Source organism: Camelus ferus, chromosome 21 (genome assembly GCF_009834535.1).
Source record: "Camelus ferus isolate YT-003-E chromosome 21, BCGSAC_Cfer_1.0, whole genome shotgun sequence".
Classification (NCBI taxonomy): domain Eukaryota; kingdom Metazoa; phylum Chordata; class Mammalia; order Artiodactyla; family Camelidae; genus Camelus; species Camelus ferus.
In genome coordinates, this window is record NC_045716.1 from 20,145,856 (window position 1) to 20,172,608 (window position 26,753).

Genomic DNA, 26,753 nt, shown 5'->3' on the forward strand with positions numbered 1-26,753 from the left:
TCTTAAACTCAGAGAGGCCGAGTAACTTGATGGAAGACGCACAGCTGGCAGAAGGAGAGTTCGACCTCGGCGTCTGGTTTTTCCTTTCCCTCGCTCACCTCCCAGCGCCAGCCTCGGCCTTGGCCTTTCCGCACTGGCACCCGGCGAGGATGCGGCCCCGGCGGCGGGCGCTCGGCAGGTGGGACCCGCGGGCCGCCTGCGGCGGGGGGCGAGGGATGGGGACTCGGGCGCAGGCTGAGGCCTCCCAGAGGGGATGCCTTCAGAACTCTGGCGTCTCCAGGGGCAGCAGCCGGGACGCAGCCTCCCCCCACTTCATTAACTGGGAAATAAACTGGAGCCACAAAGGCCTGGGGGAGGGAGAGGGCGCCGGCCCAGCTGCCGCGGGGCCGAGGGGCGGAGGTGGCGGGGAGCCGGCGTGGTGGGGGTGGGGGGAGGGGAACCCTGCCAGCTGAGGCCGCGGCAAATCCCTGGCTGCCCAGCCCCCACCTGCAGCCCCCTCCCCTGCCTGGGACCGGCCCCTTCTGCTCCGATTGCACCCGGGAGCCCTGGGGGCCGAGGGGATGTTCCCCTCGGCCCTCCGAGCGCTGTGCGCACAATGGGCCGTCAGATGGTGGGGAGGGGCGGGGGCAGCGCTGCACAGTCCCCTCAGAGCCAGACCTTCTGCTCCCCGAGCAGAACAGAGGGACATTGAGAGGATGGCCCTGGGGAAGGGCTGGCTCTGGGGAAAATGGGATTTTAAGAGAGAGAAATTAGAGACTTGTTGCCTTCTGCTCCCTGCCTCCCCTCCTCCCACCTCAGAACCACACACACAGTTCCTCCTTCCCCTCTTCCCATGCTCTCCTCTTCCTTTTCTCCCAGGATCCCCCAAAGCTGTGATCCCTCCGTGCCACCCCCTCCCCACCTTGTCCCTGCTTCTCTCCTGAGCTCATCTCTTTCTTAGCAAAGCTGTCCTCCTTGCCCTCCTGTCCCCTCCTGGACTAGCTGGCTGTGGCCACTATGACACAGTACCACAGACTGGGTGGTGTCAATATTTTCTCATGGTTTTGGAGTCTAGAAGTCCCAGGTCAACGTGTCAGGAAGGCTGTTTTTTCTGAGGCCTCTCTCCTTGGCTTGCAAATGTGTCTTCTCCCAGTGCCTTCCAGTGGTTTCCCTCAGTGCAGGTGTGTCCTAATTTCCTGTTCATTTAAGGACACCAGTCATACTGAATTAGGACCGACCCTAATGACCTTATTTTAACTTAGCTACTTCTTCAAAGACCCAGTTTCCATATACAGTCACATTTTGAGGTACTGCGGGCTGGACCTCAACATGTGAATTTAGGGGAACACAATTCAGCCTTTAACCCTTTCCATGTCCTGATCAGTCTGCCACCAAATCCTGCAGATGACAGGATTATCTGGAGTTGCCCTACACTGGACACCGACATCCCCACATACAGCCTCACAAACATCCTAACGCCTCCTTCACTTCCCCCTCACACATTCAGGACCTCTTAGAAGTACCTGGTCACACAGGCCCAGGTTACTTGGCAAACAGAACTAGCACATAGAGATATCACCTTCTTGGTTGCAAAATCAAATCTGACCTCTGGCTTCTTTCACTGTGATTCGGGGGCTGCCTATTACAGGATCATAGCTCCTTAGTTCCTTTGGTCCTTTAGGAATCTCTTCCCCTCAAAATGCTTCAGTACCTTTATTTATTTATTTCCCAGGTTGGTTTTTTTTTTTTTTTTTTTTTTTGAGAGATACTTGACATACAACACCACATAATTTTAAGGTGTACAACATAATGATTTGACTCACGTACATCATGACATGATGATCACAAAAGATTTAATGAACATCCATCATCTCATAAAGGTACAACATTAAAGAAATAGAAACAAATTTTTTCCTTGCCCAGTACTTTTAAATAACCTTCAAAGGTTAAAAAAATGATACAAAAAGGAATATATTGAGTTGTCTCATTTTTACCATTTTCATCCACCCATCTCCCCTGCCTTCCCATTCCACCTCTTACAAGGAACTGCATTAATTAGCTTTTGCTCTCTCTTCCCAGTGCTCCCAAAGCCCTTACAAACCAAAGCCCTTACAAATGCGTGCCTTTATAGTCCTCCTTTCTTAGACAAAAGGTAGTATGTTCATTTTTGCTTTTTCACCTAACAATATACCCAGGAGATTTTCCCTGTAGTTATACAGTTGGCTTCCCTTTTTACTTTAATAGCTGCATAGTACTTCATTATGTGGATGTAACATGATTTATTTAACAAAACCCCTATAGAGGTTCCCTTGAGTTGTTTCCAATGCCTGTTCTCTTGAGAGGACAGGCTTGAAAACCTTACTCAACTAAGGTCTCTTGATACCTGAGAAATTAAGGGCCTGCAGGGAAGGCAGGAGGGTGGGCAGAAAGCACCCGCAGGTGGTGGAGGTTGTGGCTGCTGGCCTAGTGGGTGTTTCAGGCTAACGGGAGAGATGTGGCTGCTCTGCTCTGTGTCATCTTCTATATGAAAAAGACCCTGTGGAAGGAAGCTCACACTGGATACATTTCTGTGATGCTTCTTTGCTGGTTCAAGACCTCTTAGGTGAGTATGTCCCTGAGAAAGGGGCTAAGATTAGAAGTAAACTTTATAGGTCATTTTTTCTCTCTCTCTGTTAGTTATCTATTTCATGTAACCAAATACCATACGTTTGGCAGTTTTAAACAACACACATTTATTTACTCACAGTTCTGTGGACCAGCAGTCTGGGCAGAAAGAAAGTCATGGAAACTGGAATGAGGTAACGTGGGGAGGAAGGTAATTACTAGCCCAGTGGGTCTGGAGGCTGGGATGTAGGGAGCGTGGACCAGGAGTTCTGTGGGGCTGGGGCACGGACGCGTGAAAGGGTTCTCTGCTCAGTTCCTTGTGGTTGTGGGATGGAAGCGCTCAGCTCCTGGAAGCCAGCCTTCTTGCACTAGGAAGCGTCTCCGAGGCCAGCAGGAGATTGCTTCTGCTGCTTTGAGTCTGTGCCTTCAGTGAAGGTCCAGTTTCTCTTTTAAGGTTTCTCTTGTCTGATTAAGCAGCCTCACCCAGGATAATCTGCCTTTTAATTAACTCAAAATCAACTAACTTGAGGCCTTAATTACATCTGCAAAATCCCTCCACCAAGTTTGTGTCTTATCTGCCCTCGTCACTGCCAAATCCACTCCTCCCCAGTACCAGCCAGCCAAGTCTCTTCTCCAGACACCCTTTCTGCACACAGGCCAGACTCCCAGGTCCCATCTCTTCCCTCCTTGGACTGAATGTCTTAGAATACCGCTGCTTCATCAGACCACATTACAGCATCTCCTGTAGGGCCAGGTCCAGCATTCCCAGCCTCCTCGACTGGCCCTACCAGGCCTCCCAGCCCTGCTTCTGAGTCATCCCTTTGAGCAGGGGCTCTGGACCCACCAGCCTGCTTATAACTCTTCTACCCAGCCCCCCTCACCCTATTCCAGCTCTGGGGCCTTTATTTCTGCTGGCCACCCTGCCTGGAAGGCCCTTTTTTCATTTCTCTCCACTGATTCTGCTCTCTTCCATTGCTCATATTTTCAGTTAGCAATTATTTCTTTGAGAGACTTCTGTGTGCTCTAGCGATGCAGCGGTGGAAGGCACTTTCCAGGCCCTTGAGAAATTTGCAGACTAGAGGAGCAGATGTGCAAGGAATAACAAAACACTACGGTGAGCGCTGGGCTAGAGGTAGATGTCCGTGTAGGGCACCTCGGGGTAATGGAGGAGGCGCAAGAAACCCAACTTGGGGGTCAGGGAAGGCTTCCTGGAGGAGGTGGCTCTTAAGCCAGGTCTTAAAGGTCGACTAGATGTGAGGTGGGTGAATAGAGGAGTTGGTTGTGCTTCTCCAGGAAAGAACAGCACGTGCAGGTCTAAATGTGTGAGCACAGGGTATCTTGAGAAAGTCGGCATGGCTAGAATGCAAGGTGTGTGAAAAGGGCCTCGGCAGGAACTGGGACTGGAGAGGATTTCCCAGCACCACAGACGTCCTTATAGGTATTTGGATTTTACTTTGCAGGCGAAGGGGGCGTTTGATGGCTGGAACCAGGGAGTGATCTGTGTTGTAATGAGGATATTAAACAGCAGACTTGTGGCGTAGCGAGTTCACTGGCTGCTGTGGTCAAAGATCAGGCTCTAAACAGGAATAATTAGGATGAGAATGCGACACCCCAGGCTCCAACTTCTGTCTCCTCTGAGAAGCCTTCCTGGGGAACTCACACTGGCCTCCCCCTTCCCAGAAAAATGTGTTTAGCATCAGCAGCAGAACAGAGGGTCTACCAGGAACAACAGCAATTTAAATAATGACCCGTTCACTCCCATAAATGATAGCCCTGTGAAGTAGGCAGGAGGGTTATTATTATTTCTATTTTACAGATGAGGAAACCAAGGAAACTGGTTAGCAGCATAGACATAGCCGTGATGAACAATGAACCCGATTGTCAGAATCCATCCCAGTGATGTGTTTTTGCTGCTACAGCAAACTGCCTCATGGCTTGCTTCACCTCGAAAGCCTTTTCTTAGTATTCAGTCTGTTTAATACAGACACACATCGTGTCCGCTGCCTTGTCCACGGTGCTCAGCTCAGCGCCTGCCCTCAGCGTGAGTCAGTGAAGAGGATGGAGGTTCTTGAGGGGTCCTATGGTCTATCATCTCCAATTCTAATGAATGAAATGACGGAACATGGATTCTGTCTTCGTGCCCTCTCCCAGCACCTAGAGCAGTGCAGGGTGCAAAGCGGGCAGTCAGTAAGGATCTGTGGGATTTAAGCGGCTGATGGGAAGCACCAGTCATCTGAGAGAGAAGCCAGGCGTGTGTGCAGGGAGTCTGGAAGGGCGGAGGGGCTGGGAGCCAGGCTGGGTCTGTGGGGATCAGTTAGTGGGACAAAGAGCCACCCACCGACAGTCCCCCAGCCCGAGCAGGTTTGGCAGCCACGTGGAGTGTAAGTAGCACTTTTCCGCGAAGGGCTCTGTGGGGAAGTGTAATGTGTCTCTATTTAAAATTAATTTTTCAGAATTGGAAGCCCCACTCTGAAAGGCAGTGCTCCCTTGGTGGCTTCTGGCAGGATTGGAAAGCCATAACTTTGGAGAGAAACACAATAAACCAGAAATTTCCTCCCAGGTGAGCAAGAAACTGCCTCTCTCCCTTTTGACGAGAGCATTTTCCAGAACTTTGCTCATCAAGTAGCTGGTTTTCAAGTCGTTTCTTCCATTTGTAAGTGAACTCCGTTCCCGTCAACTGTCTGTTCTCCCTTCTGATAGATGGGACAGAGGCACAGGCAGTCCACACATATAGGAGAACACAGAAGTAATTTCCCTTTGGCTCGGGGCTGTGTTTCTGTATTTACATGTGAATGGAGTGGCATCTGATGCTTTGAAAATGTGCAGTGCTTGCTGCCAGAAACACCGCTGTATGGTGGATTTTGGAGGACTTGTTTGGTTTTACAAATGCTTGTCTAGGTGCTGGGGTTACAAAGATTCATTCATTCATTCACCCAGTACTTACTGAGTGCCTACTATGTGCTAAGTATTGTACGAGGCATTGGAGAAACAGCAGCAATTAAAATGGAACAAAACCCCAAAACTTCTGCCTTCATGAAAGGAAAATTATAAATAAGTTATATATATATATATATATATATATATATATATATATATATATATATATTAGATTAGATTAGATATAACTAAGAAGATGAATAAAGCAGAAAAAGGGAATAGAAAATGTTAGAAGAGGGTTGCCTGGGAAATACTCACCAAAAAGTTGACATTTAATAAAGAACTGTAGGCAGTGAGGGAGTTAAACATGCAGAAGTCTAGGGAAAGCCTTCTAGAGAGGTCACGGCAAGTGCAAAGGCTGTGAGGTGGGAGCATGTCCAGCGTGTCTGAGGAGCAGCAAAGAGAGGAGAGAGTAAGGTGAGCAGGGAGGGCAAGAGGCAATAGGAAAGGACAGACAGGTAGAGGTCAAAAAGGCCTTGGAGATCATTGCAAAGATTCCGAGCAACATCGGTATGATGTACTGTGCTGCCCGTGGAAGGTTTTGAGCAGAGGAATGATAATGATACGGCCTGACATGTTTTCACAGGAACGTTTTGGCAGCCACGGGAAACAGGCAGAAGCAGGCAGGCCAGGTTGGCGGTTGGGGGGTGGGGCACGGCTCAACAATCAAGTAAGAGTGATTTGGACCAAGGTGAGAGCTGTGAAGGGCGAGGCGGTGCTGGGAGGTGTGGCAGGGAGAAGGGGATGGAGTCTGGATCGACTTTGAAGGTAGAATGGACAGGTTTCACTGATGGATTAGCTGTGAGGTGTGAGAGGAACGGCAGATGCAGGGATGCGGGTCAGGACCTGAGCGGCTGGAAGGCGGAGGCACTGTCATTTCCTGAGACAGAGCAGAACACAGAAGGGGCAGGTCTTGGTAGGGGAGGGTGGAGGGCACAGGGACGATCAGGAGCTCGGTTTTGGATATGTTAAGTCTGAGGTGTGTATTAGACAGCCAAGTGGACACAGCCAGTAAATAGCTGGGTAATGGAATCTAGAATTCAGGAGAGAGTATTCTGAACAGGAGGTATAAATTTGGGAGTCATTAGCATATAGATGGTATTTAAAGCCATGAGACTGGATGAGATCACCTAAGACGTGAGAGGGTGTAGAAAAGGAAAAGGAAGAGCTCAAAAGATAGAAATTGAGGACACTCTGATGTTTAGAGGTCAGGGAGATGAGAAGGAACAAGCAAAAGAAACTTGGAAGGAGAGTCAAGAGAAACACAAGAAGACGGGGTGTCCTGGAAGCCAGGGAAGTAGGAATTTCTAGGAGGAAGGAGCGGTCAGCTGTGGGAGGTAATTAGGTCTATTTATTTATTTATTTTTAAAGGAGGTACCAGGGATTGAACCCAGGACCTCGTGCATGCTAAGCACGTACTCTACCACTGAGCTATACCCTCCCCGACTCAAGTTGCTTTAAATCTAAAAGGGGAGACAAACATGAGCAGAAGTCATAACCTGGAGATGTTCACTTGGTTCCATAGCAATACACCCTAGAAAAATCTAAAAGCTCTAACCTAATTTAGGGGGAAAAAAAAGCTTTGAAAAGAAGCCCTACACCAAGTTTTAACAGAAAAGTGATTTTTATCCAGAGGAAGAAAGAAGGAAATGATATTTCAGATAAAAGGAAGAATATTAGTCAAATTGTAGAAGCCCGAAACAGCTTGTTGGCTGTGGGAATCACAAAGAGATCAGCACTGCTGTTCTAGAACGGGACCGCCTGGGTGTGACTCCCAGACTGCAAAATATGTGGCCTTGGGCAAACTACTCAGCCACTCTATGAACCTTTCCTTACCCAGCAAGTGGGGATACAATAGTATCAGCCTCAGAAGGGTGTCATGAGGGTGAAACAAACAGTAGAGGCGAAGTGCTTGTAACAGTGTCCCGTACATGGTAGACGCTTGGCAAACTAGCTCTTCTGATCACTGGGTGCAGTCAGTGATACAGGGATTGATGGGCTGTAAGATTGAAGACATCGCTAGCCGGACCTGGAGTGACTTGTACGTCATACTGAGGATTCTGACTTCATTCTGGGGACTGAAAGCTATTGATGGGTTTTAGGCTGACGAACAAAACAACGTGACGAGTGTTTTAAGAGGTTTACTGTGATCTTCTACAGAGGATGGTTGTAAGGGAAACCGCAAAATCCTGGAGGCAGGATTCAGAAGACCTGATTGTGTGTCCTGCTTCCACACTCGTCGATGTGTGAGTCAGTTCCTTCCTTGAGCCTCATTTTGTTCATCTGGGAAGTAGGGTTTACAACACACATCCATAGATCATAGAACAAAAGTGTCTAACCTGGTGCATGACACATACTAGATAAGCAACAAATATTTGTTCTGATTTTAAAGTAAGAAGTAGTTCACAAGAGGAGCAAAAAGTTGTCCATTTCCCCATCTTTATCCCTGTCCCCCCAGGCCTGGATCTCCCTTGCATGCGAGGGGTATGTAGACGGGCACCTGACCGACAGCATCATTCTCGCCCTCTCCTGTCTCCCCTCCTTCCAGTTCACTTCTGCTGTGTTCAGACCCTGATCGCCCTAAAGTGCCTGCTATCTCCAAGCCCAGGACCATGTCCACAGGGCTGGAAAGTGGGTGGGGAATCTTCTGAGGTCACAGCCTCTCCTTTACCTGCTGCTTGTGATCAGAGAGAGGGCGGTCATTCTTCTACTGACCCTTGCCACCTGTAGCACCTTTGATCTATATCATTTCCCAATACCCACGTCTTATTACCCCCAACTGTCGGCACATTGCCAGAAGGCACAGCCCACGCTGCAGAGATGTCTGAGCCCCCGCCTCTCCCAGCTCAGCCCTGGTTCAGGGGAGGGGCTTGCTGTGGAATGAACCGAATAAAGAGTTGACTGATGGTCCTGTGCGCTGAAAGCCTGCTGGGCTGTGAGTAGGTGTGAGTCGGCTGGATTACTGAAAGATGGGAAATCACGTCCTCTGTTCTAGAGCAGAACGTTAAGTCTCAAGGCTGCCGGGGCTTGCTCAGGCACAGTGGGCAAGGCCGTGACCTGTGGACCCAGAATGGTACCCTCGATGAGCTAAACAACAGGCAGTTCATGAAGCCTCGTGGTCCCCGTGGAAGCTGAAGGAGGCACGGAGCCGTGGCGGTTGGTGACAGTTCAGGGCCTGCCTCCCAACTGTGGGCTTGGGTCTCTACCAGTCAGCTTGAAACACTCAGAAAAACAAGCCGATTTACATTGTCTTTCCCCCGTTCCCTGGGCACACACGTGTTGGGCTGACGTGAGGTCTGTGGGAACAGATGTCTCCCTGGCCTCCGGGAAGGCAGAGGACGCCCATGTCGCATCTGATGCTCCTCCCCTTCTTCCCGGGCCACCGGGAACCCAGGCCTGAGCCAGGGAGGTAGGTGGTCCAGGGGGCTGCCAGGCTTGGGGGTGGAAGCAGTTGGAGAGGAGAATCGAAGGCCTGGGCATGGAAGGGAAGTTCAAGAGACCATCTGGCCCAGATCTCGGGGCTTTAGATGCTCTTGTTGCTCTGGATTTGCAGTGAAGTAGGTACCTGAGGCCTGGAGTGGGTGACTGACCTGTACGAGGCAAAAGCTTAGAGTGTGTGTGGAGAGGACAGAAGACGGTGGCACAGCGGTTTAGGGTGGATGCTCCACTGTCACCGCCGTCTGCTTCCGGCCGAAGGTGGTGTTGGTGGTGATGGCGAGCGGGTGCTGGGAGGATGTCGTGGCCCCAGAGGAAGCTCACCTGTGAAAGTGAGTGCTCATGTATGTGTCTGTGCGTGTGTGTTCACAGGTGTGACTCTCCAATGTGTGAACACTCCTCAGTGTTCAGCGTCCATGCCCACTTCTACTAGGATGCTGCTGCTGCTAATACTAGTACTACTAGTGTTAGTGGGAACCGTGACAACAACAGCCACCCAAGCCACCAAGCACTTACCACGTGCCAGGCACAGCGCTAAGGGTATAACGTGCGTGATCTCACTTAGATCCCCCCAAACTAGTACTTACTATTACTACCCCCATTTCATAGCTGAAGAAATTGAAGGATAAAGAAGTTTAGGAACTTGCCCATGGCTGCACGGCTGGTCCATTCAGAGTCCGAATTTGCACTCGGGTAAGCCTTAGGGCTGTTCACAAAGACTTCTCTCGCTCTCTCTCAGTCTCTGTGTCTGCCCCCGTCCCTTTCTCTTCCTGTCTCTTTCTGTCTTTCTTTCTCCAAGTTGCCTCAGTGGAACTGCACAACTATATGACTTGCTCTGGCCGGTGGAACGGGAGGAGAAGTGACCCTTCCAGCCAGCAGCTCCAGGAGCCAGGGTGTGCTCTGCCACGTTCTCTTTTTCCTGGGCCACAACACCCGGCACTGTCCCCGGTGGTGCCGTCCCATCAGCCTGGGTCCTGGGGGCAGGATGACGGTGGGGTGGAGCAAAGCCCTCAGCTGAGCTGCAGTAAGTCTTTGTGGTTGTCCGACCCTGAGGCTGTAGGGCTGTTTGTTAGCACAGCCCTTCTTGACTGAGTTGGAACCAGGCCTCTTGGGCCCAGTGAATACTCTTAAACTCCACACTTTGGCATCTTCTCCAGTGTCTCCAGCTGTGTGAGATATTTCTCCAGGAGACTCAATCCAGTGGCACTGATCACACTGTATGTGCGTTCTTGTCTTCATCATTAGGCTGAACTCCCAGAGCACACGTCTGTGTTTTTGGTTTCCCAGCACAGAGCCTGGGACATGGGAGGTGCTAAGAGCATGCTTGCTGGGAGAATGTCTGTAGGACAAGAGCCCTGGGCACTGGAGCTGCAGTTACCCCACAGGACAAACCTCCAGGTGGCCAAGAAGGCCAGTCCACCTCTGACCCCACATTCTTGTGAGGTGACACAGGAGGGTGAGTTCGTTCCAGGCACCTCATCCCTGGGGACTCTGCCAGGTGGCCTGGCACCTGGGCGTCTGCCCAGCTGGCTAGCAGAATTCGTCCCGTCCTGCCCAGACCGCAGCAGTCAGCCAGCAGGTGTGAGGAACTTACCCCCGAGAGCAATCCCGCAAAGGCACGAATGAGTAATTTACAAAGCTCATTAAGGCGGCACAGAATTACTTATTTATGAGAACTTTTTGACAGATCTGAGGCTTAATCATTTCTCCCTTTGAACATTTAGCCAGGGTCATTGGTAAATAATTCACTTATTACACATTCTGGAGTGGTTTATGGTGCTGCGACTTATGATCTCACGTGAGTACACAGCCGGGGGAACAGGAATGGGAAGACTGGGGGAGGGAGAGGGTGCTGAGGGCCCTCCCCCCAGATACGGGCTGGGCCTTCTGGATCCCGGAGGAAGGCGTCTAGGCCCCAGTGATTTCTTCTAAGTCAAACTGATGTTGCAATATGGAAGGATGTCAGGCCTTTGTCTCATCTTTGGGGAGGCAGTGAAGGGAGGAAATAAGTGTGTAGAGACTGGTCTGAAAATGTTAGGTCTTAGCCCCAGGCAGAGGGGGACAAACCCCAGCTTCAGGAGCCCTCGAGGGCCTGATGGGGAAATCTGCATGCCCCCACCTGACACTCAAGACCCTCCAAGAACTGTCCCCAGTTTCTTCCCAGGCTAATCACGCATTCCACCCCTTCTTATCTCCACACTGGCCATGGGGGCCCAAGGCTTGTCTTGTCTGTTCCCCACGCATTTGTTCACAGCATTCCTCCTGCCTGCATTGCCCTTCTATTTGCTCGTCTAACTTATTTTTCATTCGGTTTTCAGCTCAAAGTCACCTCCTGCATGGAGCCTTCCCAGACTACCTAAGCCATGCTTACCCAAGTTCTTGGAGACCTACGAGGTGCCAGGCAAATGTAAGTACATCCATGCCATTGATTGCTTTGTCTCCCTGGCTATCCTAGGTGTCCCCTTTGGGCCAGCACTCAGCATAACTGAACATGGCCCCCACTCTAGCTAGCCCACAGCCTGCCCCCCAGGGGGTTAAAAAATGTGGACTGCTGTTGAGGATGATAAGAATGAGGATGATCATAAAAATGGTTGTGATGTGACTTCCTCAGCATCCCACCTCTGCTTCCCTCTTTCTCTCACATCTTCCCCAGTTCCCAAAGACATGGCCAGTCTCTAAGGTTTTTTGAGTTTCTAACTGGCACCAGAAGCAGAGAGAGGAGCTTATGTTGGGATGGAGAAGTGTGTTTGGGTGGATTCACTGGAGAGGAAGCGAGTGGAGGGAGACCCAAGTTCAAGCGGTGTGCTCTACACGTTTATTGAAGACCCTTCCCAGGCCTCACCTGCCCCACCCAGAACCTTCCAGCAAGACCCTACAGGTTCCAAATGTGTTTCCCAGGGTCCTGATCTTGAGGGGATTAGCTGTTTCCTAAATCCTAACCTCCTTCAATTCGAGGTTGAGTCCTCCTGAATGAGGTCTCCTTCCTTTGTATCAATGCTGTTTGGCCCAGATAGACAGCAAAGACTGCAGCAAGACAGTTTTCCCTGTTTATAGATCTCCAGTGCGATGAGGAATGAGACAATGTACACTCTCCCACCTTCTGCCTAATGCCTCTTGTCCATCAGGAAGTCCTTCCTAAAGGCTAGTCTTAGGCAGTCTTGCTGTGATGCTCAAGCAGAAGGTGCAGGATGTTGAACATCTAATCTTTCAGTCAGAGGAAGCCTGGGCCTCCCTGAGATGAGTTAAGAGAGAAGAAAGACCATGATCATTCATCACACAGGGTTCTCTTTCCTTCCTGAAACCCCTCTGGGCCATAGGGAATTTACCCAGGTCTCTAGTCACTGCCTAGAGTGGATGGAATCATATGGTTTATTATCGTATTTCTTTTTATGTGATTCCCATAACAACCATGTCAAATAGGTTTTCTCGTTACCTTCTGTTATGGACTGAATTCTGTTCCCCCAAATCTGTATGTTGGGGATCCTAACCCCTAATGTGACTTTATTTAGAGATAGGGCCTTTAAGGAAATAATTAAGGTTAAATGAGGTCATAAGTGTAGGGTCCTAATCTGGTAAGACTGCTGTGCCTATAAGAGCAAGAGCCAAGAGCGAGATCTCTTTCTCCAGCAACTTCCCCTGCCCCCAAAGTGCACAGAGGACACGTGAGGACAAAGCAAAAAGCCATCCTGTTCAAGCCAGGAAGAGTCACAGTCACCCAAACAGTAGATGACAGGGTGAGGTCTTGAAACTAGGACGGGATCCCATCGGACGAACCGCATCCTGCTGACTATCCTGGGAGTGACACTCTAGAGCCATGTCTCTGCATGTAGTGGTCTCCCTACTGAGCCGCCTGCTCTGGGTTCCGGTCACAGCTTCTCCCTCACCTCTCCTGCTCCCTACTCCAAACCCACCCCACACCTCCTGTTGCTCCTCGGGTCCCCTTGCTGGACCCTCCGGTGTGGGCCGAGCAGGTTCACATCAGCGTCTGTGGTGCGGTGCTGCCATCTGCTGGCCAGAGCCACCAGCCACGCCAGCTGCCAGTGCAGCAGTTTTTCTTGGTTTATTTTTGTTGTGGCAAGAACACTTAACATGAGATCTACTCTCTTAAAAATTTTTTTAAGTGCACAACACAGCGTTGTTACCAGTGGGTATGGTGTTTCACAGCGGATCTCTAGAACTTACCTTGTATAACTGACACTTTGTTTACTGTACTACTGTATCTCTCGTACTCCCGGATCCCACCCATCTCTCCCTCCTAATGCCAGTCCTTTTCACTCTCTTCCTGTAGCCAGGTAACCAACATGTTAGACCCTTGTTCAAAAAAGAAAAAAAAAAAAAGACACAGAAGACTGTCCTCTAGGGTCTGACTGCAGGAGGGAAAAGACAGTTGATTCCCAAGGGTGAAGTCCCCACCGTGTCAAGCGAGCCCCTCCGAGTCCAGGTCAGGGGACTGTGGGTGTGGTGCCCCTTAACAGGAGCACTTGAAGGCCTCCCTGGGTGTCCTGAGGAGGTGAGAGGGACAGATGCTTCTGGAAAGACTATAGGAAGAGGCTACGGGAATCAAATGCCATCCCTTTCTTCCAGGGACCGAGGAATGTCCTGTTGGCTGGTTTCTCTTGAGCACCCTTACACAGCGACCTGTACTGGGAGTAACCCCACCTTCACTTGACAGACTGAGGAAACTGAGGCTCAGAGAGTTTATAACCACAGAGCAGTGTAGGATGAAAGATATAAAACTACGTATCATAGCTATCATGTATCTATGAATACACGATACAACTGTGACACAGCTACGTGTCACAGTTGGACCTGGGATGTAGTTCAGGGGTGTCTGAAAAGCTTGACCCATCCATCCACGAGTGTCACGTGTTAACATCAGTGCTCAGGGGGACCACTGTTTTCTTCGCCACAAAAACCTAGCCTGAGCATCTCTCCATGAGGGCACCCAGAGTCTAGCTTATACCGATAGGAGGGCATATTACAGCCGGCTGCTGCTCTCCTGTGTCCCCAGGGCTCACAAGGGGCATGTGTGAGCCGGGAGAAGGGTGCAGAGAGGAGGAATGGCCAGGGAGAGCGAATGGAGAGGGAGAAGGGGGCCAGGAAACAACACTGAGGCAAAATACAAAGATCAATGGACTCTGAGTCTGCAGTTACCAAGCTGGGTCGTTGGGGAAGTTTTTCATCTATAAAGTGGAGGTAATACAATTGTACATATCTCACAGGACTATTCTGAAAGTTAAGCGAAATGACAGGATGAAACCACCAGCCCCAGTGTTCAACTCACAGTTAGCTGCCAGTAAGTGTTTGTTGAATGTGAAGCCATGAGGAGTCGAGGGCTGGTTCAGTGCCCCTTACCTCCTGTGACTATTAACTTAATATTAATACTGATTCTCTGGTTGCCACTCATCACCACGAAGCACGACATTCTGTTGACCAGAGGCTCTGTGCCTGCTCCAGCCCATCCCAGGAGCCGGGCGCTGGTCTTGCTCCCTCCAGCTTTGCTCTAGTGACCTTTGCAGATGCAGGCTTTGCCTCACTCCCCCTCACTCACAGAAGCTAGGTCTAACCCACTAGACCGAAGCAGGTCCTAATTACGAGTCCCAGAGAATCACAGGTTTTCAACTGGGAGGAGGTAATGTTGGTGATTTTTTTCCTGGGAAGTTTGCACATCTACGTGAATTTGCAACATGACTAAGGAATCCTCGATTTAGCGTCAGGAATCTGGGTTATGGTCCAGGCTTGGCTGGGTCCTGGGTTACCCTGGGCTAACTGCTCTCCTTAGGTCTTAGCATTTTCATCTAGAAACCGAGGGTATGTCTAAGTAGGGGGACCAGCCACTCTTGTTTACCTGACACTGAAGGGGTTCCAGGCTGTGGGATTTTCAGAGTCCAAATCAGGAAAGTCCTGGGCAAAGCAGGACAAACTGGTCACCCTATCTCTAAGCCCCATCTTCTTTAATAGTCCGTGTTTCAATCACTGGCCTCCCTGATTTTTACCTGTTGGGAATGCTTTTGTTTACAAGAAATAGAATACTCAACTAACATTGGCTTTTGATATGAGACCATTTACGGTTTACAAACAAGCATTCTGGGCACAGCAGCCTCCGTGCTGGTGGGTCAGCTCAGCGACATCATCGAGGACCTGGGCTCCTTCATCATCTTTAGCATCTTGGGTTTTCAACCTCATGACTGTCACCCGGAGGTCACAGGTTAGCTCCCGCACCTCCAGGAATCACACAGCTATGCGGGGCAGGAAGGAGGATGAGAGGCATCAACTGCTTCCATTACTTTTATCAGGACAGTAAAAGATTTTCCAGAAAACTCCTAGTAGAGGTTTCTTTAGACTTCACCGGCCACCTCTCGCTGCAGGAGAAGCCTTCTAACCCCGTAAGTGGGAGGCGGCCAGGAAGGAGCCCCAGCACGTGCCGCCCGGATGAACACACGCTCCCTAGTGCTGCTCTTCTGAGAGCAGGGATGAGGTGCCAGTGAGTAACTTGATATGGATGCAGAAAGAGCCCTGAAAAGCCGGAGGTCTTCCCCTTGGAGTTTAGACAGAGGTGGGTAGACTATGAAGAGTCTGGACATCGTGAAGTTCAGGGCTCTGGGGTCAAGGGCACTGAACAGGGGTGTGGGAAGACCCTGAAGGCAGCAGTATGTTTTGCCTGGATTTGCTCTCCTCAAGGCTCGGAGGTGTATCTAGTGCAGATTCTCCAGCTGCCCACAGCCGGAACATCAGAAACTGTTAAGTGTTTTTATCTCTGTGGAGCTCACGGAAGCCTGGCAGGGATATCCTCTTCTTTCCTCATCCTCCCTAGATGCTCTGGAACCTCCAGGTGCTCAGACCTCCGTAGCACACCCATGTTGCTGAGTCCTGATAAGTGACACACTGTGCCTCCTCTCAGGAGGTCAGCTACTTCCTGACTCCACTGAAATAGCCAGATGGGTCCTGCCCATTCCTGAGCAGCCGTGCCTGCGGGATCTCGATAAGTGAGACCGTTCATTTACGGAGGGTCTGCTCGCGCTTGAGGCTGCACTGGGCTCTCTACACGGGCTGTCTCACGTTCATCCTGGGAGGGGGATTCGGCACAGTCGCTCACTTACAGGTCAGGAAACAGAGGTTCGGAGATGACCTGCCCAGGGTCACAGAGTTCCACCAGTGAGTCTGATGCCAGAGGCCTCTCTCTTTTTGTAACAGTCTGTGACTTCGGAGTGGGATCCCCAGACCCTGTGAAACATCCGGCACTCTGTAGGCACTCAGGACATAAATGTGTGGAATTGCTAATCTCCTCGACCAGTTCATCTCCCTTTTCTCATTTCTTTTCTTTTTTTTTTTTTTTTTTTTTTTGTTTTTGGAGGGGGTGGGTAATCAGGTTTATTTATTTATTTTACTGGAGGTACCGGGGATTGAACTCAGGACCATGTGCATGCTAAATGCATGCTCTACCACTGGGCTATACCTTCCCCCTCCTTTTCTGATTTTTGAAGCCCTTGATTTTTTGTAAGAAAAGAGCGTCTCCTCATCGACGTTCGGAACAGTGCCTGACGCATGCCAACACGCATCTGTGGAAGGACTGTTACGTGAAGTACACACTCATTCCCCCAGGCTTTCTGGTATTTGCACTGATGGAGAAAATGGGTCTGTCAACATACAGGTCTGTCATTCTTGGAGATTATTTGATTCAATCCTCTACTTTTATAAGTGACAGACAGAGTAGGAGAGATGAAATGATGTGTCCAGAGCTCACAGAGCCACATTAGAAAAAGAGTAACTCTACTCCACCGCAAGCAGCAGCTGTGGCCGGACGGAGCACGCCTTTCCTGAGGGGACACAGGGAGGTGGCAGCCAGATTTGAACATTTTCAGGTCAGATTTCAACACCTGCTAGTGGATCCTGGTTTACCGTGGCGGGGTCAAGGGGGAGAGGACTGTCTCACTCTGAGATGAGGCTTACTGCAGCTGTGCAGAAATCCAGCTTTCCTCTGGAATAAAACGACAGTTTGAATCTCAGTTTTTAATCAGTAACCAGTTTCAGGGTCTTGGGTAAGCTGTTTAACCTAAGTCTCACTTTCCTGTCCCATAAGGTAGAAATCATAACAGTTCTTTTCTTGGATGATTGCTGGGAGGAGCAAATGAGGGGCTCTGTATACAGCGTTTTAGCACTTAGTAAACACATAACACCGAGTGCGCGTTCTCTAAATTCTTGTCGCTGGAGTCACTGTCACCAGCAGTATTAGACAGCAGCGTGTTGGTGCAGCACAGTCACCTTTGTGACTTTTCAACGTGTTTCTCACCCTTGGTGTAGAGGAACTCTGCAGCTGCAGAGGGTCACCGATGACCGAGATTTGGCTTTGCACTGCTCCTCCACGTCTTCTGACACACCCTTCTGCCATGAGTGCCCTCCCAGCCCTCCTAGATCTCCCACTTGGCTCAGATGCGCAGCTTGTTGGGGTCAGAGGGCTGGCCTGCTGAAATGCCCTGACATTCCGCTCTCGTGACGGGTGACTCTTCATTACTCCTGGGCAGAGGCTGGCCTGCCAGGCCACTGGGCAGTGATCAGAGCCTAAAGATGGAGTGCCAGGGGCCACGGGAAAGGACACTGGCCACCGCCTCCCACGTGGCACTCTTCTGCTGTGCTGGAGCTGGATTAATCCACTTGTTAAATAGCCAAGGACTTGGCGAGCTGGTGGTTATACTGTTGGTAGTTTGAAATCAACTGTGGTTGGAGTATTTACACCATGAAAATTGGCAAATACTACAAATCGAGGCATTGTTTTCTCCTGCAGCTCGGTTTACCAGTTCATCACTGAGCAAATCGTTTTCCCTCCTAAAACTCACTAACGGAAGGGGGAGGCTGCACGATTCTGGGCGAGACACTTTGGTTAGCACAGCCACATTTTTAGAAAATTAATTCTATAAATTACAGAAGGCATACAAGATTATAAGCATCCGAATAACACAGGACAAGTAAAAACTGAATAGGTAAGGTCTCGGTCCGTTTATCGCGTCCATTTACAGAGATATCCACTTTTATCTTCCTTTGTGTTCCTCTAAATTCTCTTGTGGGTACAGAAGAAAAGCTGTATATATGTATAGTTTTACTGAATGGGCTGAACGTGAACAGCCTCATTTTTCTCTTACCTCTTCTACTGCTGTCTGTCGCACTACGTGCAGTCGCTCTGACTTGCCCCTGAAGACTGGCTTGAGCACACACAATAGCTTTCTGACTGCTTTCAGGCATTGAAAAAAACAGCCTAGTTTAGTTCCATTTAAAACTTAAGTGTCACATCCATTTCAAAGTGTCTTTTTTCTCCCAATCAGCAGCCTGACCTGTGGCTCAGACACCTGCAGTGGGGAGGGGGTCATTTATCTTCCTCCTGTCTCCTCCTTCTAGAGGCAAGGGAAGGGGGACAGCGTTCGTTTTATTCAGTGGCTGCTCTTTGTAGCTCTCTCTTGGTTGATGTGGTTGCTGCACATCTTGTCGGACAGCAGCAGGTTCTTGGGGGGGGGTTGGTCATAGGGGGGCCTGCTCACTGTCCAGCTTCCTGCTGGATGACCTCTTGTGACCCTCACTCAGGTCCTGCCCTTAGAGGTACAGTCCATAGCCTCTTACTGGTGGAGTCCCTTCACCCCAGCAGGCAGCCTTCTTGGGCAAAATCTCATCAAATTGGTTCTAATATTGGTTTTCATAGCGTCCACGAGGCTTGTGAGAAACTCACAGGAAATTCATCAGAGTCTCGACCCACTGAACAGCGGAGCACAGCTTGTCCACCTGCTGACCCCTCTCCTCCTGCCGTCCATCATGTCCAGCTCCAGCCAGTGGTACATAGGCAGCCATCTGCTTGCCCAGAACTCTCACTGGGTTACGTGCCGGGGTGCACCCGGGTAATTCAGCAAGTGTTCAGCCGGGGAGTGAGTAGCCATGTCCCTTTCTTGTAGGTACCTCCGATCTTTCTGAATTATTCTCCTGGGACTTTGATTTGTTGGTTTATTTGGGGGGAAAGAAAAGCATCACAGGAGCCTACTCATGGGGGTAACCTGAACCTCCCTTTAAGTTTCTAGTCTTCTCTCTTCTGGGGTGGGGGCTGGCACCCGGGTGAGGGCTGCCGGACAAGTTTTACCACCTTTTCCTAAGTTCAGCAAGTCGTGTTTGCACTTCCCTTTAGAATGTAGGGGTCTTTTATACCTACTGTTTTCAGCTTTGGGGCTTGAGGTGAGATGAAAAGGCCATCGATACATATATAATTTAATCAAACAAATGAGATTATTCTATACATCTATATATCATGCTACCATTTGCTTTTCTTCCTAAGCAAAACACTATATGTTGGGCCTATTTCTCTGTCATAAGTGTAGATCTACTTCTTTTTTTCCTTTAATTGCATTTTATTTTTCCTCACACATTTCTCTTTTTTCGGTCTCTCATGGGTATGACCATTTCATAAGCCAGTATTTTAGAGCTGCCTAGTACAGCGAGCAATGCCTCTTCTTCTTCCTTTTCAAGGTTTTGCATTTTTAAATTGTTATGGAGTGTCTTAAGAAAGTTGGTCGGGGAGGGTATAGCTCAGTGGTAGTGCGTGCTTAGCATGCACGAGGTCCTGGGTTCAATCCCCAGTACCTCCACTATTAATAAATGAATACGTAAACTGAATTACCATCCCCTTCTCCCCGCCAAAAAAAAAAAAAAAAAAAAAAAAAAGAAAAGAAAAGAAAAGAAAAGAAAAAAGAGAAACATTTGTGTTTCTTAGCAGTGGGATAAACCGCTTTACCCCAAGCTACAAAAATCTCTAGAAACAGTTTAATATGTCATTGTATTGATGTGCATGGTGATATATTTAATTAGTTCTCTATTGGTGGACATTTAACTGTTTCCAGTTTTTCTCTATTATAGACAATGTTACACTTACCACCCATGTGTCTTATATGCTTAGGCACTAACTCATTGGTTTTATGTAAGCAAAACATCATCATGAGAACATCAAAAAGAACACTTTTTCAGAAACCATTTTGTAGCCAGAAGGCAGAGAGAAAGGCTAGAGTCAGGACACATGGGTTCCTGGAAAGCATCTTTGAATGATGTTGACCGTGTTAACTTTCCTTTTCAGCAAGAATTCTGCAAGAGTGGCACCTGGTGGGCTCTGAAATGTGGCATGGAGCACCAAGTGCCTGGCATTCAGCAGGGGCTCCATAAATATTTGTTTGCCCTGAAGCATGTGAACTGTCCCTGTATAATGGGAGGCAGCCCAGGAACAGCTGTGCACGTCACTATAACTCGGTCAGACTGACTAAACTGTACCTTGTGAACCAGGCTTAGTTTCAGCATCCTACTGGTCACCGAGTTAGGTCTTCATAGCTCAGCACACCGGATATGGTCAGGGGACCCCATGAAGGATGCTTGGCCCAGAGTGGGAATCCTTAGGGCATAAGGGAGCAGGGAGCCCACAAAATGTGATCAGATCATTACTTTTTGAACCAATCTCTGGAGTGAGTCACATTTAAAGAAATAGTGCCTGGAAGAAAAAAGCAATTGAATGTATTTCGAATGTTTCACCAGGACACATGTATTCACATGGCACAGTCCTTTTAAGACACCCCGCTTGGCTTCAGTCTTTCTCCTTTGCCAGGTAGTGGGTGCGGAACCAACTTTCCTGTCTTCTCTCTCTCTTTCCCACAAACCTCCCTTCTCCCCGAGTCCACTGGGTTCTGCTTTGCCCTTCTCTGCCCTCCTAGGCATCTCCCTACTGTGGGGTTCTTTCCTACTGGTCTCTCTCTCTCTCTTTCTCTTTCTCTCTCTTTCTCTTTCTCTCTCTCTCACACACACACACATACACATGCAGACACCCACACGCACACCCCTCCAGACCTGTGAACATTTTTTCACTGCACTGTATTCCCCAGAAGGTATAATTCACTCTGTTCATACACAGGATTTTGCAGCTTTTCTTACAACCATCAGCACATTTAGGAATTCCAGGGAATACCATTTTCCACCTCTTTACACAATGGAGTGTACACGGTAAAGGCACCTTCCCCCGGCCATCACACGTCCTTATCTCACGTCTCCCTCAGTCTACAGAGCAGACACTCTCATGGGACCCTTCCTCCAAATCCTGTTGTACAAGAATCAGAGACATATCCAAGGCAATATTTTGGAGCATCCTGAAGTCTAGCACTGGTGCCATGATTTCTGGATGCTTGGGAAGGTTTGATATCTCCCTCCCAGGACCAGCAGTACCCTGGCTGTGCTCAATGGCTGAAGCCGCCTGGGGAGGGTGTAGCATTAGGTCAAATGCTGCAGTGGATCCCGAAGGTGCACACTTTGGGGCAGGCTCGCTCTCTCGCTCTCTCACCACTGCCCCTTTGGTTCCTTTTTATATCTTTTTTTGGTAATTTATGAAGGGGAAATAAAGAATGAATGATACTATCACGTGTCATTCTTCTTGTCCTTAAAACCTCAGCAGGAGTTGGGGGGGTGAGAAGCACCCTCTAACCCTTGCCCAATAGTGACTTCGTCACATCTCTCCTCCTGTTGTGGAAAAATGTGTTACAGCTCAGCATTATAGCTCGGTGTTACAGCTCAGTTGTGACAGCAACCTGGATCCAGGCGAGAGACCAAGCAGCACTCGGAGAGTTGGAGAACTCAGGTTTATTACACCAGCGGACCCAGAGGAGTTAACACTCCAAGCTCTGGACCCCGTCTGTAGGTTTACACAGGCCGTTATAGGCTGCCAGTTTACACTTTGCAACATCATATGCAAATAAAGTATAACAAAAGTTGACCAACTAGAAACAAGCTTTGTAGAAATAGACCAATCAAGAGTGAGAGAAATAACCAATCAGGAGTGAGAGAAATAACCAACCAGGAGTGAGGGGAATGGACCAATCAGGAGTGAAAGAAATAACCAATCAGGAGTGAGCTCAGGGAGCCAATAGAATTTTAGTAGTAAGTAAGCCATTTCAGAGGCAAAAAGTGAGAGCTTCTGGACCAGGGAACAGGATGGTGCTGGCAGGAGAGTAGTGGCCCTGCTTGGGGGTCCTGCAGGTCTTTTATGGGGCTTCCCACCTCACTCCCCCTTGGGTTCAGTCCTGGAACTTAAGCCTCGTTACAAAATAATTATCATTGCCACACACTGTATGCGGCCCCACTGGAGCGGGGGGCTTAGAATAGGTGCAGCCTGACTTCCCGTGTGGGCTGGATGGATCTCAGGCTGGATGTGGGCCCCCTAGGACAGCAAGGAAAACATAGCACTTATCCAGGCAGTAAGTGAAAAATGGGAGAGAGGCTGGTAAGAAAACAGGGCTCAGAGAGAGAAGCTCAGAAAAATCCGCAGTCAGGGAAACCAAAGGTCCTGTACTGGTAACAAAATGATGTAATTTGTGTGGAATTTTTCAGTGCGGACCCTGTAGTGGGGGAGGGGCAGGCAGAGGCAGAAGATGGCCAAGGGGCCCCTCAGCTGGAGGAGCAGACAGGCAACCAGACACAGGGCTAAAGCGTGCTCATTATTCAATAACCTCAGTTCTCCATCTGGATTGGTCTTAAAATTAATCTGAATGCAGCCGCAGGAGGTGATGTGTCCCGAGGGCTCGGGCTGGGACTGGCTGGATCTTTCTCAGCTCACGCTGCCGCACTGAAAGGATAGACGCAGCAAGAGCTTGTCCCTGTCAGCAGAGGGCACCCTTTCCTAACAGACGGGCTTGCTCTGAACCACTGGGCGGAGGGAGGAAGGACGCTCAGCCACAAAAAGAACCCATGAGCCCTTCCTCTCAGTCAGAGGAGGACACAGGGTGCCTTATTGAGAGCTGGGACCATGGCCACCTGTGTGGCGCGATCAGCAGGACTAGCTGATGCTGGAAGAGTCGTAGATTTGGGCTCATGTCTTTTGGGTGGTGTTTATTCTCTGAACAGGATTGAGTGCAGTCCATTCATTGTTAGCACTCTCCTGAGGGCTGGGGATACAGAAGAGATCGATGAAGAAGTGGTATTTTTGGTGAATAAGAAAGTGGGGTCTGAAATACATTGCCTGGGTTAGAGACCCAGGTGGGCCAGTTCTTATGCCATCCTGGGTAATCTTTTTGGGTTTTTTTTCCCTTTTACTTTCTTTTTTTTCCCTTTAAAAAAATTGAAGTATTGTCGATTTACAATATTGTGTTAGTTTCAGGTGTACAGCAAAGTGATTCAGTTATACATACATATTCTTTTTTTTCTATTCTTTTCCATTATAGTTTATTACAAGATTCTTTGCTTAATCTCTCTGGGCTGCACTGTCTTCTCTAGGATAGCAGAGATGATAAGAACATCGATTCAGGGTTATTCTGAGGGTTAAATAAACTAATACAAATAAAGTCCTTGGAGCGCTGCCTGGCACACATAAGCTTTCATTAAATGCTGACTATTAGTCTTGTTCTCATGAAACTCACACTCTAGTGAGTCTGTCAAAAAAAATATTTATTGAGCATTCTGCTATATTCCAGGGACTCTGTCGGGTGCTGGGGATGGTGTGGTGAAGACAGATGTGATAGTACCTGTATGGAGCTGACAATCTAGATGGTAAAAAAATAAATAAATAATGCTTATACATAAATTAAATAGTTGAAAGTGTCCTAAGTGCTGGAAAGAAGTATGGATGTTACTGGAGCTAGTGCCAGCTCTGCGCCCACCACACATGGTGAGCTCGGGCAAGTTGCCTCATCTGTCTAGCCCTCAGTCCTCTGCATCTGTAGAGGGAAGGGGTCACTGGAGCAAGGGTCCTGAAGGGCGGTACTGCAGACTGGGTGCCATTGTGGTGATGGCGGCCTCAGATCCACCTGGCAGTTCAAAGGGCCATCATGGGGAGGTTCCACTGACTTGGAGGCCCCTCCTGCAGCTTTTCATCCCCTCCTTGCACATATCAGCAGCCCCTGTGGTCTCTCATGATGGTTTTAGAGTGAGCATTGTCTTTCTGCTCACCAAGATGGGGATCCTCAACCAAGCTGATCTCTAAGAGTCTTTCCACCTTCAGCGTTCATTCCATGAAAACGTCTTCCCTTTGGACCCAGTGACAGGTCTAGAATGCCCTTGCTATTTCTTTGTCAAAGTGCAGTTGGTACTTGCATGGGGTATTGTCTTTTGCTGTAGCTTCAGTTGATCAGATGTGAGTTGCTAGGTCTTGTGGCCACATGAACCCTCGATAGTGATGTCCTGGAGGAGGACAGCATCATAATAGACGGTCTCTGAGTCCTGGCTGTTAGAGCCCAGCTAAGGGTGACACTGGCAGTCTTCTTCCAAATGACAGCTGAACACTCAGTTCATATAGAAAACCTCGAACGGGCAGTGGCAGCCCTGGCTGCGGTTCTCAGAGATCCTGGTTGGTCTGCCCCTAGACTGACTTGAAAATCATGCTGTTGTCTGAATTGTCCTCATGAAGCACCACCAAGCTTGGCAGTGACACTTGTGTGAACAAAAGTCGGGTAGGACGATGACCTTTTTGGGGTGCTGGCAGTTACAGAAAAAGCACCTGGTGTTGCCCTTTCCCTTAGGAAGGATGTGTATGAACTTGTTTGGGCTGAACTGACCACAGAAAGGAAAGCAACAGTTGTGCTCTTAGGATTTGTGATGGAGGGCTTTGCCTGGGGAATCACAGGGTTTCAGCCTGTCTCAACCAGGCAAGGGTCTTTAAAACAATCTCAGGCTTTGACCTTGGCTCCGCTCACAGCACCCTGCCAACCAAGACCACTTACTTGGAAAACCCAGCTCCTTGATTAGCTGTTGACACTGCTGTTCTTTGCTGAATTGGATTGTCGATTTGTAGTTCAGAAGTATAAAATTAGTTGGTAATTAGACTGTTACTTGATGTCACCAGCCTGAAATGCAATCATCTAGTGAGAAATAAAATAAGCATCTCTGGACGTTATTGGAGAAAAAAAAAAAACAACAAAGCCCTTCTCAGATGGGTCAGTTCTCTCCAGGATGTTTCATACATTAGATAGGTCAATTGCTTTGATTAATCACAGGGTGCACACATAAAATCTTCTGGGGTTCCTGGTGTTCTAAGTTATGAAAAGGAGACTAGGTACCCATGGTTCACTGACCCATCCTGAAGCTGCCCTGATGTTCAAATTAGATTCCTGAATGCCTAGCAAATCAGCAAATGTTAATGTGCAGTGTGCTGGTACCTTCTGCCCGTGGAGAAATGTGGGTGAAGGTAGAATGACTGTGAACAGGGCTTATCCACTCTGCAGAGTCTGACTGGGGTTTAAGAAAAGTGTGTCTTCCATGTTCCCAACCTCCTTATCAGTCTGTCTACTCTTTAGACTCTCTGTAAACCCATCAGTGGGTTGTTTGTCAAATAGGACGGGTGGTGTTTCTTATCCTTCAGTGGCTTCTTATCAACCTTCAGTGGTTTCCTGTCACCACCAAAGTATAGAGCTCCTTACCGGAACATTCAGTACCCTTTACAGTCAAGCTCCAACTTGACTTTCAAAGTCTCTGCACCCATTGACCTCTGTATTTGTCAGCTCAGGATGCCACACAGAGTACCATGGACTGAGGGCTTAAAGAACAGAGAGTAGTTTGCTCGCAGTTCGGGAGGCTGGAAGTCCAAGCTCAAGGTGTCAGCAGGGCTGGTTTCTGGCGTGGCCTCTCTTCCTGGCTTGTCGATGGCCACCTTCTCACATGTCCTCACATGGCCTTTGCCCCTGTGCACACACACTCCTGGTGCTTTTTCATTTAACCTCAGTTACCTCCTCGAAGATCCATTCTCCAAATACAATCACATCGGGATGTGGGGCTTCAACATATGAATGGGGGGAGACACAGTTCAGTCCATAATAACCTCTAAACACATTGTGACTTTTCATATGTCTGTGGCTTTTTTTCTGCTGCCCAATCCAAAACGGTACTATCCTGTTCCTTATTTCCCATCTACTGAACTTTTATTTACTCTGCTCAATTTAGACCTCAGAGAGCTCTCTAGCTCTCTTTAAATTTTTTTTTTTTTTAATTTAATGGCAGTACTGGGAATTGAACCCAGGACCTCGAGCATGCTATGCATGCACTCTACCACTGAGCGATACCCTCTCCCCTTTCTCCCCTTACTCTGCTCAATTTAAATGTACCTTTTGAGGAGGCCGTAGAAAGCAGCAGTTACCAGCGGGGGAGACAGACCTCAGTGTGAACGCTAGCCCACCATCTCTAGTCAGGAGACTTTGAACAGGTTACCTATTTCCTACTTTATAAAATAGAAAACATAATCTTCCCTAGAAGGCTGTCCTGATGGTAAAAACTAGTACTGCTGGCAAGTGTTGCTCATCTCAGTGTGGGCACGCCATTAGCACCTAAGAGAACTATTCTTAGTAATTTTTTGGAACCTTGATCAGATTCACCATCTATAATGACAGATGCCAGTTCCGTCAGAACACTGGAATTAAAGAGGAGTCTTTCCGTGTACGCGTCTGATATTGGATTGTGAAATTCCCTCAGAGTGAAGAGCTCTGTCTGGCTCATCTTTCTTCCTCTAAATCTTAGACCGTGCATATTCTATAACAGAAGTTTAATAACAACTGCTCCAAAGCGTTTGCAGTTGATAAATCAGTTTTGAACATTCCAGCAGAAGTTTTGCACTGAAAACATCACTTTCCCTCTGATTGTCTCTTCAGCTCAGTTGGCTGGCAGAATAATGAGGACAAGGATCTGCTGAAGGATGCCTACTGTCTCCTTTTGCATAAGGAGAAGGCAGGTCTGTTCAGGACAGCTCCAGGATCTCAGAAGAGAAGCCACTGGTAGTTACGACCAGCCTGATAAAAAAAAAGGGCAGCTTAACTTAA

At 48.8% G+C, this 26,753-nt stretch overlaps 2 long non-coding RNA genes across 4 annotated transcripts; both read left to right on the forward strand.

The window, feature by feature from the left end:
• The first annotated feature begins 45 nt into the window (after nt 1-45).
• Nucleotides 46-26,753, forward strand: LOC116658697. Of its 2 annotated transcripts, none has more exons than XR_004313964.1 (3): nt 46-178; nt 11,274-11,362; nt 26,586-26,753. It is a non-coding gene; the product is annotated as an uncharacterized LOC116658697 (long non-coding RNA). The 2 variants fall into 2 exon arrangements; XR_004313965.1 differs by lacking the exon at nt 46-178 and adding an exon at nt 5,753-9,648.
• Nucleotides 462-5,725, forward strand: LOC116658696. 2 transcript variants are annotated; one of them, XR_004313963.1, is made up of 3 exons: nt 462-3,697; nt 4,400-4,624; nt 5,037-5,725. It is a non-coding gene; the product is annotated as an uncharacterized LOC116658696 (long non-coding RNA). The 2 variants fall into 2 exon arrangements; XR_004313962.1 differs by having other exon boundaries at nt 462-4,624.